Below are 14,691 nucleotides of genomic sequence, written 5' to 3'. Positions count from 1 at the left end.
GCAACATCGAATCTGACTTTACATCGTTCAATGTGTTCTTTCTTGGCAGAATGCTTAGCCAGCATAGTGGGCCTTCCCGGTTCTTTAAAGCCGGTGGCAGTTATCACCACGTCCTCATCATGAGCATCAACCGCCTTTGGTGGACTAGAGACTTCAGGGCTTAAAGGTTCATCAATGGCTCGCTCCATAGGGGGATCAGAAGTTGCTGGTCGGTCTTCATTAATCGGCTCAGAAGATTGAGGAATGGAGACTTTAGGCACTGGGGTCTGTTGCTCCGGCTCATTGACCTTAGGATCTTCAGCCGACTTGTTCTTCTTTGCCGTTTTGCTGGGCTTGGATTTTCCGCTGCATGAGTCATGAAGTCAATATAAAGATAACAGGATCAGAATGAGTAAATGATAAGTAAATTGCCATTACCTAGGAGCGGTCTTGAAAGCCGGCATGTTGGATTGAATTGAATCACCGGAAGAGGAATGAGATGTATCCTGATAATTTGAGTCGGAAGAGTTGAGTGGTTGACGAGTAAGACCCGCCAAAGGATAAAAAGAGTTTAAGTCGGGGGTGACATCATTTAGACGCTTCCTTGGCGTGTTCGGTGAGCCGGAGGAGAGTTCTGCATCCTTGCTCATCCGAGTCTACCGCCGGCTCTCGTGCTGCTATTGCTTCAAAATAAAGTGAGGATCCAGATGAGCTAAGGTGTGTGAAAATCTTACTTTACGGGTTACTCTTCAGATTCTTTGTCTTGGTAAAGGCTCGGAGTCGGAGGAAATAATAGTTACCTCTTCTTCCACTCCCTGACTCGTTCCCATGTCATCCTGATGGTAGTCAGTGTCAATAAGATGGTTAAAAAGGAGCCAAGAGAATCGAGAGCTACCTCCAACTCAGAGGAGTCGTCTAGTTGAAGCAAGTCGGAAGCACTGGGCTTCTTTCCCCTCATTTTAGTGGCTTTCCTGGTGGCTTTCTTGGCATTCCTGGCTCTTTTTGTAGCCTCATGGTCATATTATTTCTTCCAAAATCCATCGTCAGCCTGTGAAAGTCATCAAAAGTGAATTAAGATGAAGTGACAAAGTTTAAGGAAAATTAACTAAGGTTGGTGGCTTACCGCTGGTGCCGGGTTAGACTTGCAGAAAGGGCTCAAGCCCACCTTGCTGTAGTCTGCTAGGCTCTCATTCAGAAGAGATTTTGTCATCTCATTGATGGCATCTACAGTTAAGTCCTCAGAACTATGGCACAGTGGATCCTTCTTCTCACCTGTGTAGGTACACATTAATCCAGAGCGGCAGCTCAAGGGAATGACCCGCCATGCAACCCAACACCGGACCAGATCAATGTCATTTAAGCTGTTACCCAACAGAGCCTTAACTTTGGCAATAGTAGGGGTGAGCTTCTTGCGTTCAGTAGCTGTCAACTTGTCGGGAAGAGGATGGTTCGATTCGAGACGCAGGGCGCGAAAGCCGGGCAGAGGGTTCTCATTAGCCGGAGAAGTGTCCTTGTAGTAGAACCATGTCTGGTTCCAGTCCTTGGGATGACTTGGCGGCTGGGCATAAGGCAAAATGGCGTCTCTCCGTCGTTGGATTGAAACCCCGCCAAGTTCCAAACCGGGTCCGTTGGAGTACTCGTTTTGGCGGTTCAAGTAAAAGTATTCTCTGAAAAGTTCTATGCCGGGCTCTTCTCCAAGGTACACCTCACAGAACACTTGGAAGTTGCATATAGACACAGAATTGGGTCCGATGTCTTATGGATGGAGGTCGAAAAATTGTAGAACATCACGGAAGAATTTTGAGCCGGGCGGTGAAAAGCCCCAGTTCATATGATTAGTGAATACAATGACTTCCCCATCTTTGGGCTGGGGTTTCTCTTCTGTCGGTTTAGGGGCGCGGTAAGACATGACAGACTTCTTTGGTAGATAACCAGTTTTCACAAAGTCTTCAAGTGTATTCTCCGTGACGATTGAGCGAACCCAGTTACAGGAAGTGGTTGTTTGGGCGGCATTGCAAAGAAGGAAGCCTAAAAGGGAGAAGAGCAAATTTGCCGGTTCAATATTAAGTTGAACGAAAAGTCTGGCATCACATATTCAAAATGGCGGCTTAAAAGGGGCCTAATGGTATATGAGTAGTTACAGCGGGTTATATAAGCCGCCATGAGCAATTTTGATGTCTATTAGAAGAAAAATCTATTGAGCATGGAATTTAACTACAACAGGTGACATGAGCCGCCATGACTAAGTGGATCTATCAAGATGCAATTTTTGGCTAAGTACCATACAAACAGGTTTCACAGATTGCAGCTATTATTTTGGAACAGCCGTAGTTCAGAAAAAGGAAATAAATTAAGACCTAGAACTAGTGCATAGGAGTTCATAAGCTCTAATGAGATCTATTTTCAAAAGAAAAGGGGGTCCGCTGGCATTGAAGATAAAGGCAAAACTACCACCACATGAACTCTATGCCGTGTTTAGATCAAAAGATGTTGCGGTGGAAGAACCTACGAAGAACACGACGGACAGTGGGAACCCTAATGCAGATCTGGGGTACGGGTAAGCGAGTACTTATTGCCGCAGATGAACTGCGTAGGAATGGCGTCGATTCTCTGGTTCGTTCAGGGTGATGCAGCGGCCAATGGCAAGGACGACGATGTGCTTCGTGGCGGCTAAGGGAATCTTGGATTAGGGGGTATCCGGACAGCCGGACTATATACTTTGGCCAGACTGTTGGACTATGAAGATACAAGATTGAAGACTTCGTCCCATGTCCGGATGGGACTCTCCTTTGCGTGGAAGGAAAGCTTGGCGATTCGAATGTTAGATCTCCTTCTCTGTAACCGACTCTGTCTAACCCTAGCCTCCTCCGGTGTCTATATAAACCGGAGGGTTTAGTCCGTAGGAGAAGAACAATCATAACCATAGGCTAGCTCCTAGGGTTTAGCCTCTATGATCTCGTGGTAGATCAACTCTTGTAATACTCATATCATCAAGAACAATCAAGCAGGAAGTAGGGTATTACCACCATCGAGAGGGCCCAAACTTGGATAAAACATTGTGTCCCCTGCCTCCTGTTGCCATTAGCCTTAGACGCACAGTTCGGGACCCCCTACCCGAGATCCACCGATTTTGACACCGACATTGGTGCTTTCATTGATAGTTCCTCTGTGTCGTCACTGTAAGGCCCGATGGCTCCTTCAATCATCAACAACAACACGGTCCAGGGTGAGACTTTTCTCCCCGGACAGATCTTCATGTTCGGTGGCTTCGCACTGCAAGCCAACTCGCTTGGCATCTGGAGCAGATCGACAGCTACGCCCCTGGCCATTAGGTCAGGTTCGGGAACTTGAATTACATGGCCGACATCCATGGAGACTTGATCTTCGACAGATTCGGGCCTACATCAGGAGCATCAAACGGTCACGAAGAGCGTGACTTAGATCTGCTGTCGGAAAGTATTCGGGATATCGCACCCGCAATAGCTCTGGACCTAAATCCGAAGCAGATCACGTCGTCTGAGGACGGGGGGATGGACCCCGCACGGAGGCCGCATACTCATCGGCGTTGGAGCCGAACACCAACTCCACCTCTAAGGAAATATGTGTCGCCGGACCTCCGGACTTGTTTCTGGCCATGGGTCCCGGACCGCGTGCATCCGTGCCCATCAAAGCTATTGGGCACCAATCACGGAGTTCACCGCCGTGGATATCTTTCAGCGCTCGCCCTTTGGTGACGTGCTAAACTCTTTAAGGTCTCTCTCTTTGTCAGAAGACTCTGGGCCGAACTATGTCCGGCTCGAGTGGGATACAGATGACGGAGAAAATCGCGGCCCACCCACCACCCACTTAATAGCGACTATCGATGACCTAACAGACATGCTTGAGTTTGACTCCGACGACACGGATGGTATGGACGTCGATGCAGGGGACGATCTGGAACCACGCCCACGGGGCGCTGGACTGCCACCTCATCATATGATATATACATGGTGGACGCGCCTAAGGAGGACAACGGCGACAAAAAGGACACAACGGAGGATAGACTCCCCGGACAAAAGCAAAAACAACAGCGCAGGCGCCGCTCTAAGTCCATCCACAGGAAAAATAGTGATAATAGCGCAAGAAAAATCGACACCCCGGTCAACTCCAAAGGCAACAACGACCATATGGACCCAACGATGGAGCAGGATGAGCTAGGTCACGCCAAACACAGCCCGGAGCAGACGCCTGATCACAGCGATCCCGAGCGTCGAACCCATCAACCTGCCTCCGGAGAGGAGGACAGTCCGGACGACGATGCATTCATCATCCCGGAAAAATGCCTGGAACGAGATAACCTCCGCAGAAGGCTCATGGCCACTGTGAGGAGCCTAAATAAGCAGAAGCAAAGGCTTAAGGCCGCGCAGGATACGCTCAACCCCAGATGGAATAAAGTGCTAGACACTGAAGAAAAATATGGCGACGATCGCCACACAAAGAGCTACTCAAAGCGCAAGCTGCTGCCCAAATTCGACGATGAGGCCATAGAGCCCATTCCGCTGAAGAACAATACGGCCAATCGGCCGGACCAACCACTTCATGGCTACGATAGAGAAGCTACTGACGCCACACACAAGCAAGCCCACGATTTACGTGAGCTCCTGGACAAAAAGGCTGGCGCGACCCGGTCCATCTATGGATCTAGAGGACATGCTCCGACACGGGATTATGGTCACCAAAACGATCACACTGATTGAATACCGGTTCGGAATCAACACCGGACACAACAACAATCGACAGTATGCCACGACATGCCTAGATACAGAGGGGCCGTGCATCCTCTATGCTTCACTGACGAGTGGATCACGAATTCCCACAGGGATTCAAACCCGTGAACATAGAGGCATACGACAGAACAACAGACCCTGGGGTCTGGATTGAGGATTTTATCCTTCATATCCACATGGCTCGTGGGGATGACCTCCACGCCATCAAATACCTTCCCCTCAAGTTGAAAGGGCCAGCTCGACATTGGTTGAAAAGCCTCCCTGAAAATTCAATCAGAAGTTGGGAGGAACTTGAGGACACTTTCAGGGCCAATTTTCAAGGGACCTATGTCTGACCTCCGGATGCAGACGATTTAAGTCACATAATACAACAGCCCGGAGAGTCAGCCCGTAAGCTTTGGAACAGATTTCTCACTAAGAAGAATCAAATTGCTTATTGTCCTGATGCCGAAGCCCTAGCGGCCTTCAAACACAGTATCTGGGACGAGTGGCTTGCCAGACACCTCGGCCAAGAAAAGCCGAGGACAATGGCGGCCTTAACAAGCCTTATGACCCGCTTTTGCGCGGGTGAGGACAACTAGTTGGCCCATAGAGGCACCAGTGATCCAGGCACATCCAAAATTCGGGATGGCAACGGGAAGCCGCGATGTAATAAAAACAAGCGTTGAAACAAAGAAGAAAGTCCGGACAACACGACGGTCAACGCCGGATTCAGGGGCTCTCGACTCGGTCAACGAAAGAAGCCATTTAAAGGCAGCAAAGAGGGACCATCTGACCTGAACAAAGTCCTGGACAGATTGTGCCAAATTCATGGCACCCCCAAAAAACCTGCGAACCACACACACAGAGAATGCTGGGTCTTCAAGCAGGTCGGCAAGTTAAATGCCGAACACAAGGGAAGGGAAACACCAAGTGAAGACGAGGATGAGCCTCTCCAGCCGAACACTGGGGGACAGAAAAAATTCCCACCAGAAGTCAAAATAGTAAACATGATCTACACGACTCACATACCAAAGAGAAGGCGCAAAGGCGCACTCAGAGACGTATACGCTGTAGAGCCCGTCGCCCCAAAATTCAATGCCTGGTCGGCCTGCCCGATCACTTTCGATCACAGGGACCACTCGACTAGTATCCGACACGGAGGATCGGCTGCCTTGGTGCTCGACCCAATAATCGATGGATACCATCTCACTCGAGTCCTCATGGACGGCGGCAGTAGTCTTAATCTGATATATCAGGACACCATCTGCAAGATGGGGATAGACCCATCCAGAATCAGCCAAAGTAACACCACCTTTAAAGGAGTGATACCAGGCGTTGAGGCCCGCTGCAGGGGCTCCCTCATATTAGAGGTGACACTCGGTTCTCTCGACAACTTCAGAAGCGAAGAATTACTCTTCGACATCACTCCCTTCCGAAGCGGTTATCATGCATTACTCGGAAGAACGACCTTCGCTCGCTTCAACGCAGTACCGCACTACGCCTACCTTAAACTCAAGATGCCTGGTCCAAGCGGCATCATCACTGTTAGCGGAAACATAGAGCGTTCCTTACATGCGGAAGAGTATGTGGCGGCTCTAGCAGTCGGACACTAAGCGGCCTCTCCTATCAGAATGCATGATCGGTCGTTAAGACCACGGACACGGTTAGACGAGTCCGGTGCACCACCGTCGATAATAGCCCAGATAAACCTGAGTTGGGTGCTATACATATACCCCCATAGCTGGTACCAGGGGCTACAAACATGTAACAAAGCCCACAATTTGGCTTGACCTTATTAATATGCCAACATCTCACATTTCTACTATCCATTGAGAATAACCAACTTCTCGCACGCTTACGCCATACTCTTTTACATGAGTTTTCCTTTTTACAGACACCATTCATGCGACACCCTTCCAGGATACGGCACAACGGAGACAAAGGCGCAGACGTGCAGCAGGGCCCCGCTCAAAGGTTTCTCTTTAGATTAAGCCCCTGTGTAAACCTTCTTTACCGTCTCTTGTTGCTTGACATCCCACGGGTATTCAATACACCCACAGGGGATACTGGCGTTATTGGCATTTCGCCACGACAGATTAATGCACGTACCTGGAAATACAGGGTTCATAATCGAGGGTGTTACTCAGCCCAGTATATGTTATAAAGTCCGAATACCGTCGGGAGTGTTCAGCGTCGCAAGTTTGCCTTATATGCATCAGCTCCGAATCATGTCTTTGGTCAAATGTTGGGTTTGCCCGGCTCTTGGGTTTGCTGCCTTACGTTCTGTTCTATCGGCTAAGGCGGCCAAAGGAGAACTACTGCGATTGTGCCCTGGTTATTCCAGATGAGCACCTCAGTAGAGAAAGCCGAAAACTGACTGTCATGATACAGTGAGAGGCTGGTCAACCACTCGAGGACTCATCGGAATCTTCGGGATTCCTCCGCATTAACGAAGGACCGTTTCCCGGTCATGTACATACGCTCCCGTATCCGGATGCACGTGAAGGTACCAGGGGCTACATAGTAGCCCCACCATCAAACTCCTATGGCTAACTGAAAGTGTTAAAGCTATATAGTCCGATTGCTTAGTGATAATCCACAAGTGTAGGGGATCGCAACATCTTTTGAGGGTAGAGTATTCAACCCAAATTTATTGATTCGACACAAGGGGAGTCAAAGAATATTCTTGAGTATTAGCAGTTGAGTTGTCAATTCAACCACACCTGGATAACTTAGTATCTTCATCAAAGTATTTAGTAGCAAAAGTGGTATGATAGTAATAGTAACAGTAGCAACAGTAAAGATAAATGTTTTTGGGTTTTTTGTAGTAGTTGTAACAGTAGCAACGGAAAAGTAAATAAGCGGAGAACAATATATGAAAAGCTCGTAGGCAATGGATCAGTGATGGATAATTTTGCCGGATGTGATTCCTCATGCAATAGTTATAACATAGGGTGATATAGAACTAGCTCCAGTTCATCAATGTAATGGAGGCATGTATTCCGTAAATAGTCACACGTGCTTATGGAAAAGAACTTGCATGACATCTTTTTTCCTACCCTCCCGTGGCAGCGGGGTCCTAGTGGAAACTAAGGGATATTAAGGCCTCCTTTTAATAGAGAACCGGACCAAAGCATTAACACATGGTGAATACATGAACTCCTCAAACTACGGTCATCACCGAGAAGTGTCCCGGTTATTGTCACTTCGGGGTTGTCGGATCATAACACATAATAGGTGACTATAGACTTGCAAGATAGGATCAAGAACACACATATATTGATGAAAACATAATAGGTTCAGATCTGAAATCATGGCACTCGGGCCCTAGTGACAAGCATTAAGCATAGCAAAGTCATTGCAACATCAATCTCAGCACATAGTGGATACTAGGGATCAAACCCTAACAAAACTAACTTGATTACATGTTAAATCTCATCCAACCCATCACTGCCCAGCAAGCCTACGATGGAATTACTCACACACAGCGGTGAGCATCATGAAATTGGTGATGTAGGATGGTTGATGATGACGACGACGATGAATCGCCCTCTCCGGAGCCCCGAACGGACTCCAGATCAGCCCTCCCGAGAGAGATTAGGGTTTGGCGGCGGCTCCGTATCGTAAAACGCAATGAAACTTTATCTCTGATTTTTTTCTCGGCGAGACGGTATATATGGAGTTGGAGTTGAGGTCGGAGGAGGTCCGAGGGGCCCACGAGATAGGGGGGCGCGCCCTAGGGGGGGGCGCCCCCTGTCTCGTGGACAGGCCTTGGGCCCCCTGGCCCTGATTCTTTCGCCAAAAATTCTTATTAATTCTGAAAAGTCCCTATGTGGATTTGCAGGTCATTCCAAGAACTTTTCTTTTCTACACATAAAACAACATCATGGTAGTTCTACTGAAAACAGCGTCAGTCCGGGTTAGTTTCATTCAAATCATGCAAGTTAGAGTCCAAAACAAGGGCAAAAGTGTTTGGATAAGTAGATACGTTGGAGACGTATCACCTACTTCGACGTGCGATCACCTCCTTAATGGACCAAGACGTTGGATCAAGTGTGATTACGCACATTTTCGCGAACACCCCCTCATTATATGCGTGGGGGCTGAAGCCAACGACTGCTAACTTTCAGGTTATATACATACATCAAACGGCCGCACAGGAGGCACTATAACACTTTCAGGTGAAAGTATAAACATAGCCTTTATAATTAAAACAGAATTGTTTTTGCAATTAAACGACTTGTCACTCGAACATTACACTCTTCGAGCACTGAGCCTCTATTAAACGGGCACCTTCTATGACCTGCTAAAAATAGTGCTTGGCTGGGTCCTGGCTTCTTGCCGGACTCTGGGTTGCAATGCTGGTGGCCTCCATATCCGCCCAATATGTTTTAACATGGGCAAGAGCCATCCATGCACCCTCTATGCACGCCGACCTCTTCATGGCATCGATTCACGATACGACGCCAAGGAATTGTTGCACTAAACCAAAATAACTGCCCGGCCTTGGTCCCTTCGGCCATAGATGGTCTATTACAGACCTCATTGCAAGATCGAACAACCTATGGAGCTCGGCTATAGCGGCCATCTTCTCACTCAATGGCAGCGGGCGCGTTGGAGCACTGAATTGCGACCAGAAAAGCCTTTCTATTTCATTATCTTTTTGATCCTTGTAGAACTTGGGCGCATCAGCCGTACTTTTTGCCAGATCCGCATACGCGTCTGCAGCGCTCCAAGACTGATCCGGAGGAGCGCAATTTGGATCTCCGAACTTCATCCGCAACAAATAGGGGCTTCCAACCGCGATGTCTCCGGCCTGTCGAAGCTCCTCCCGCGCAGCTCTAATTTCAGAACGCGTCTCCTTGGCCGCATCCAGGGCCTTCTTCAGGTCAGCCGACTTAGCCTAATTCTCCTTTTCGAGGAGCTCATACCGGCCGGCGATGTCCCTCATCTCCACAGCCATCTCGGCTATTTTATCTTCGCTTCGGCGCTGAGCAACCTGTTCTGCTCTCAAATCTTCGGCCGCCTTTAGGGCAGCCGCATTGCTAGCCTAGGCTTGTTCCTTGGCTAGGGAAAGTTCCGCCCTCAGGGCCTCCACGGCAGCAACTCCACCTGCAGCCAAAGTATATCATGTTAACATTATGCTCCTCTTAATATTTCCTAAACAAATGAGGAAAAAAGAGCACATACTCTGTGACTCATCAAGCCGCTTGTTTACAAGCATGATGTCGGCGTCCACCACATAAATCTGTCGCCTCAGTTCGGCGAATTCAGCGGTCCAGTCTACCATCGGACCCTTAGCCACCTGCGCATGGAAGCCTTACAATCATTACTTGGGAGTATGATCCTCCGATTGCCACCTAGGGCTGGCAACCAGAGTCTCAGGGGCTACTATCTATACGGAGCACACCTAGCGCGTGCGGTACAACCAAAAAATTATGTGTTTTTGTTGCGTACCTCAAAACCTTTGAGCAGGCTCGTAAAAGCTTCATTCAACCCGCTTGTGGCGGATGAAATCTTCTCAAACACCATACCTATTAACGTACGATGATCCTCCGAGAGAGCAGCTTGCTCCAGAAGGCCCGTCAGTGTGTCCGGCCGGGCGCCGGACTGTCCCAGACCCTTCCTATGGCCCTCCGTGGGAGCCGAACACTCCGGGCTCAGGGTGGCCGAAGTGTTAGCTTCCGGCCTCGGCGAATCTGGACTCCTCCGTGACGACACCTCAGGTTCACCCGCCCCATGGGGCGGAGAAGCGGGTGGGGTTTCACTCTCCATCATCTCTGGAAGAAGATCCCCCGAAGACGAACTCTGTTGAGAAGAGCTACTAGCCGGACTGCAAAGGATAGATCCTAGTTATTGTTCTCGGAGGAGGAAGCAATATCTTTTTATTTACGATTAACTTACAGCTCGGTGGAGGGCTGGCCCATTTGCGGGCATGGTGCGGTGAGGACGCCCTCCAGGGCAGGGCCCCCTGGTGAAGTTTTCTTCCCTTGTTTAGGCACCTCCGTTTCCAAGTCTTCGGAGGCGGCCCTTTTCTTCCCGCGGGGGAGGAAACCTTAGATTCACCTCCCCAATTATCCTCCTTCATGGAGACAGTAATTCCCTCGGTTTGGATGTGCAATGTGTGAAGCTCGGCTTCTCTATTCTTCCCTTTGTCTTTCCCCGAGGGCACTTGACTTAGTGCACATCTAAGCATCCTGGCTATCGCAGGATTAGGCGAGCCTTCGGGAAGTGGGGCCGGACACCTGATCCTCTCTGCCTTGCTGCGCCAATCCTGGCAGCGGATAGTATTCAGAATAATGTTGTGATAGATATAAACAAAGTGTTCGGTTACAGGGTAACTTACTTGGGTATCTGGGTGGTTGCAGCTCAGGCCCGCATCCTCGATGGTATCCGGACACTCTACTCGTGGTCCGAAGAATAACCTATACATCCCTTCGAGCGTCATGCCGAAGAAGTGCTGAATAGTTCGCGAACCTTTTGGGTTGAACTCCCACATCCGGAGAGGTCGACGTTTGCATGGCAGGGCCCGCCGAACTAGCATTACCTGAATTATTCTGACAAGACTGATATCCCCCTCAAGGAGCTCCCGAATGCGGCTCTGCAATGTTGGTACGTCATTAGCAGGCCCCCGGTCCAGTCCCACATTGGCCCATGATGCCAGTTGAGGTGGAGGGCCCAAGCGGAAGGCGGGGGCAGCCGCCCACTTTGTGCCTCGGGGAGCTATGATGTAGAACCACCTCCGTTGCCATAAATCGGACCCCTCCGGGAAGGAACCCTCTGGCCATGGGGCATCGGCATTTCTGCTTATTGCAGCGCCTCCGCACTCCACATGTCGCCCCTCGATCATCTTCAACTTTACATTGAAGGTCTTGAGCCATAAGCCGAAGTGTGGGGTGATGTGGAGGAAGGCTTCGCACACGATGATAAATGATGAGATGTGAAGGATGGAATCCGGAGCTAGATCATGAAAATCTAGCCCGTAATAGAACATGAGCCCTCTCATGAAGGGATCAAGACTAAAGCCTAAGCCTCGGAGGAAGTGAGAAACAAATACAACGCTCTCGTTGGGTTCGGGAGTGGGGATGACCTGCCCTGGAGCAGGAAGCCTGTGCTTGACGTTGGCGGTCAGATATCTGGCCTCCCTGAGCTTCGCAATGTCCTCCTCTATGACAGAGTAGGCCATCCACCGGCCTTGAAGGTCGGATCCAGACATGATTGAAGATCTGAGGTGCCTAAACTTGAGCTTCGGGTGTTGGAACTCGAGATGAGGAAAGGCGCAAGCGTGGTAAGAAAGGGATAGGCCTCGACCCCTCTATAAAGGGGGTGAATATCAAGTGTCCTCAGCATAACCGTTTGGGACTTGCCTAAAAACACGTAGTCATGCCAACGGGCGTAGTTGGGTTACCCGCACCCGTATTGATGAGAATCCCGCGATAAGAGGGACATGATCTCTACTTCGACAAGGCATGCCAATAAAACCGCCTTGTAGTGCGTGTGTGGCAAGCTGAGAAAAATGGTTCGTATTAAACCAGGCCGCGGCGTGAGGACACGCTGCGAAAAATTGTCGGCAGATTAGATTTGTAAAGTATTGTGCTCTCTACGGTGGTGTGTGGAAATTATTTTGTAGAGTCGGACACGATCCTTGTGTTCAAAATCTTCTAGGAAGTATTCGGATATGGAACCCGCCTTGCAATGCTGAGGACAATCCGCGCGCCGGACTCATCGTCATTGAAGCCTGGCTCAGGGGCTACTGAGGGAATCCTGGATTAGGGGGTATCCGGACAGCCGGACTATATACTTTGGCTGGACTATTGGACTATGAAGATACAAGATTGAAGACTTTGTCCTGTGTCCGGATGGGACTCTCCTTTGCATGGAAGGCAAGCTTGGTGATTCGGATGTTAGATCTCCTTCTCTATAACGGACTCTGTGTAACCCTAGCCTCCTCCGGTGTCTATATAAACCAGAGGGTTTAGTCCGTAGGAGAAGAACAATCATAATCATAGGCTATCTCCTAGGGTTTAGCCTCTACTATCTCGTGGTAGATCAACTCTTGTAATACTCATATCATCAAGATTAATCAAGCAGGAAGTAGGGTATTACCTCCATTGAGAGGGCCCGAACCTGGGTAAAACATTGTGTCCCCTGCCTCACGTTACCATTAGCCTTAGACGCACAGTTCGGGACCCCCTACCCGAGATCCGCCGGTTTTGACACCGACAGCGGCGGAGCTCGAGCACAGGAGGGTTGCGAGAACAGGAAGATGAAGGAAAGAGGAAGAATGAGAAGGGGCCGTTTGACCCTATTTATAGGGAGAAGGCTAATAAGTGTGTGCGAAAAATAAGGAGGCCAAGACGTGGTTATCCAGCTGCTCAGGCGCCTCGATTCTCGGGTCAGTTAATAAAACAAAGATCTGTTGAGGTATGTCGGATATTGTGCAAATTTATGACAGGTGACGTCATGGTGGGTTATCGCAATCTCAGGAGGTGACGTCATGGCGGGTTACAAGTTGTCGCACAAGAGAGAAGGGAAGATTCTTTTTTAATGATGAAGATTGACATGAACAAGTTCAAATCAACCTGGGGCCTAATGTTGGGGATATAACTATTGGTATGACCCACCCAGGAGAGGCCGGGTTATACCTATGGCGATTCATCATATGAAGCCCACGAAGACATGGTAGATAGCAGTTTAGTCCAGGGCCCAAGGCCCAAAGGCGACTTAAGGCCCGTAAGGGTAAACCGCCATATATGTAAAGACTTGTATTGTAAGGCATGTAAAGATAGTCACCGAGCCGGACACGTTCTATGAGCCGGCCGGGACTCCATGAGCCGCTTGGCATCGACCAGTGTCTATAAAGGGACGACCTGACAGTGGTTCAGGACAAGAAACAAGAGACTGAAAGCTTGGTCAAGCGGATTCGCTCCCTGGTAATCGATACATAAGCAATACCACCTCAAACTGGATTAGGCCTTTACCTTCACCGGAAGGGGCCGGACCAGTATAAATTCCTATGTCCTTTGTCCTGTTTAACCCCTCTAAGCTAACCTAGAGGCGATGGCTCCACGACTAAGTCCTTTCAAGAGGACATCTGACATGACTATTCCACGACAGTAAGGACGAATGGGACTGGGTCGTTAACATGGTCGTCTGTATCTTCAAAAACACGTCCCTTGCAGAATCATTTATCTGGCCATATCATGAAAGGTGAGTCAAGTAAACAACCACACATACACTGATTGTCTTTCAGATTTCGACATAATTCGTAAGTTCATGGCTTTCTTAATATGTAGCCGTCACTGGATATTGGTATTCATTGTTCCAAACAAGAACATAGTTTACTACATCGATTCTCTCAGTGAGTCAACAAAACACTCAGGATCTGACGCATCTTCGGCAATTCATGAATAGGTATTGAATTCTATGATGTTGAAATTAATTTGCATTCATATCTGTTTCAATAATCCATGTTGTCAAAATTCATCTTCATTTGCAGCGTGCTCGCATTGTGGAAAACTAAACCAGGAAACCTGTTCAAGAGGGAACTACCTCTGCAGCACGAGATTGTTTCTCCGGTAACACACCGAAATCTGTTATTTTCGGAAAATTTATCCAATAGTCTACAAATACCTTTTCTTACGCTAGTCAAATGTTCAAGCTTCTAATTAAACTTCTTTCTATTTTGTCCAAAGAAAAAATAATACATCTAACACCGGTTAGGTTGTTCCTAATAGGACAAATACATGACTAATTCTGTACAAAAAATTTCAGTGTCCTCAGCAAGAAGCAGGGACCAATCTTTGTGGATACTATGTTTGCAGACACATGATCTCCATCTGCAAATCTGCTGATAGTTGTGATGATCCTTGCGAATTAGTACCAGTAAGTCTATATTAATTAATATCTTCTACTCCACTCATATGGCACATCCTGATCTTAAAAATACTATAGCTGACCTTAG

Source organism: Triticum aestivum, chromosome 2B, assembly GCF_018294505.1.
Source record: "Triticum aestivum cultivar Chinese Spring chromosome 2B, IWGSC CS RefSeq v2.1, whole genome shotgun sequence".
NCBI classification, from domain to species: Eukaryota; Viridiplantae; Streptophyta; class Magnoliopsida; order Poales; family Poaceae; genus Triticum; species Triticum aestivum.
This window is presented reverse-complemented; position numbering follows the sequence as displayed.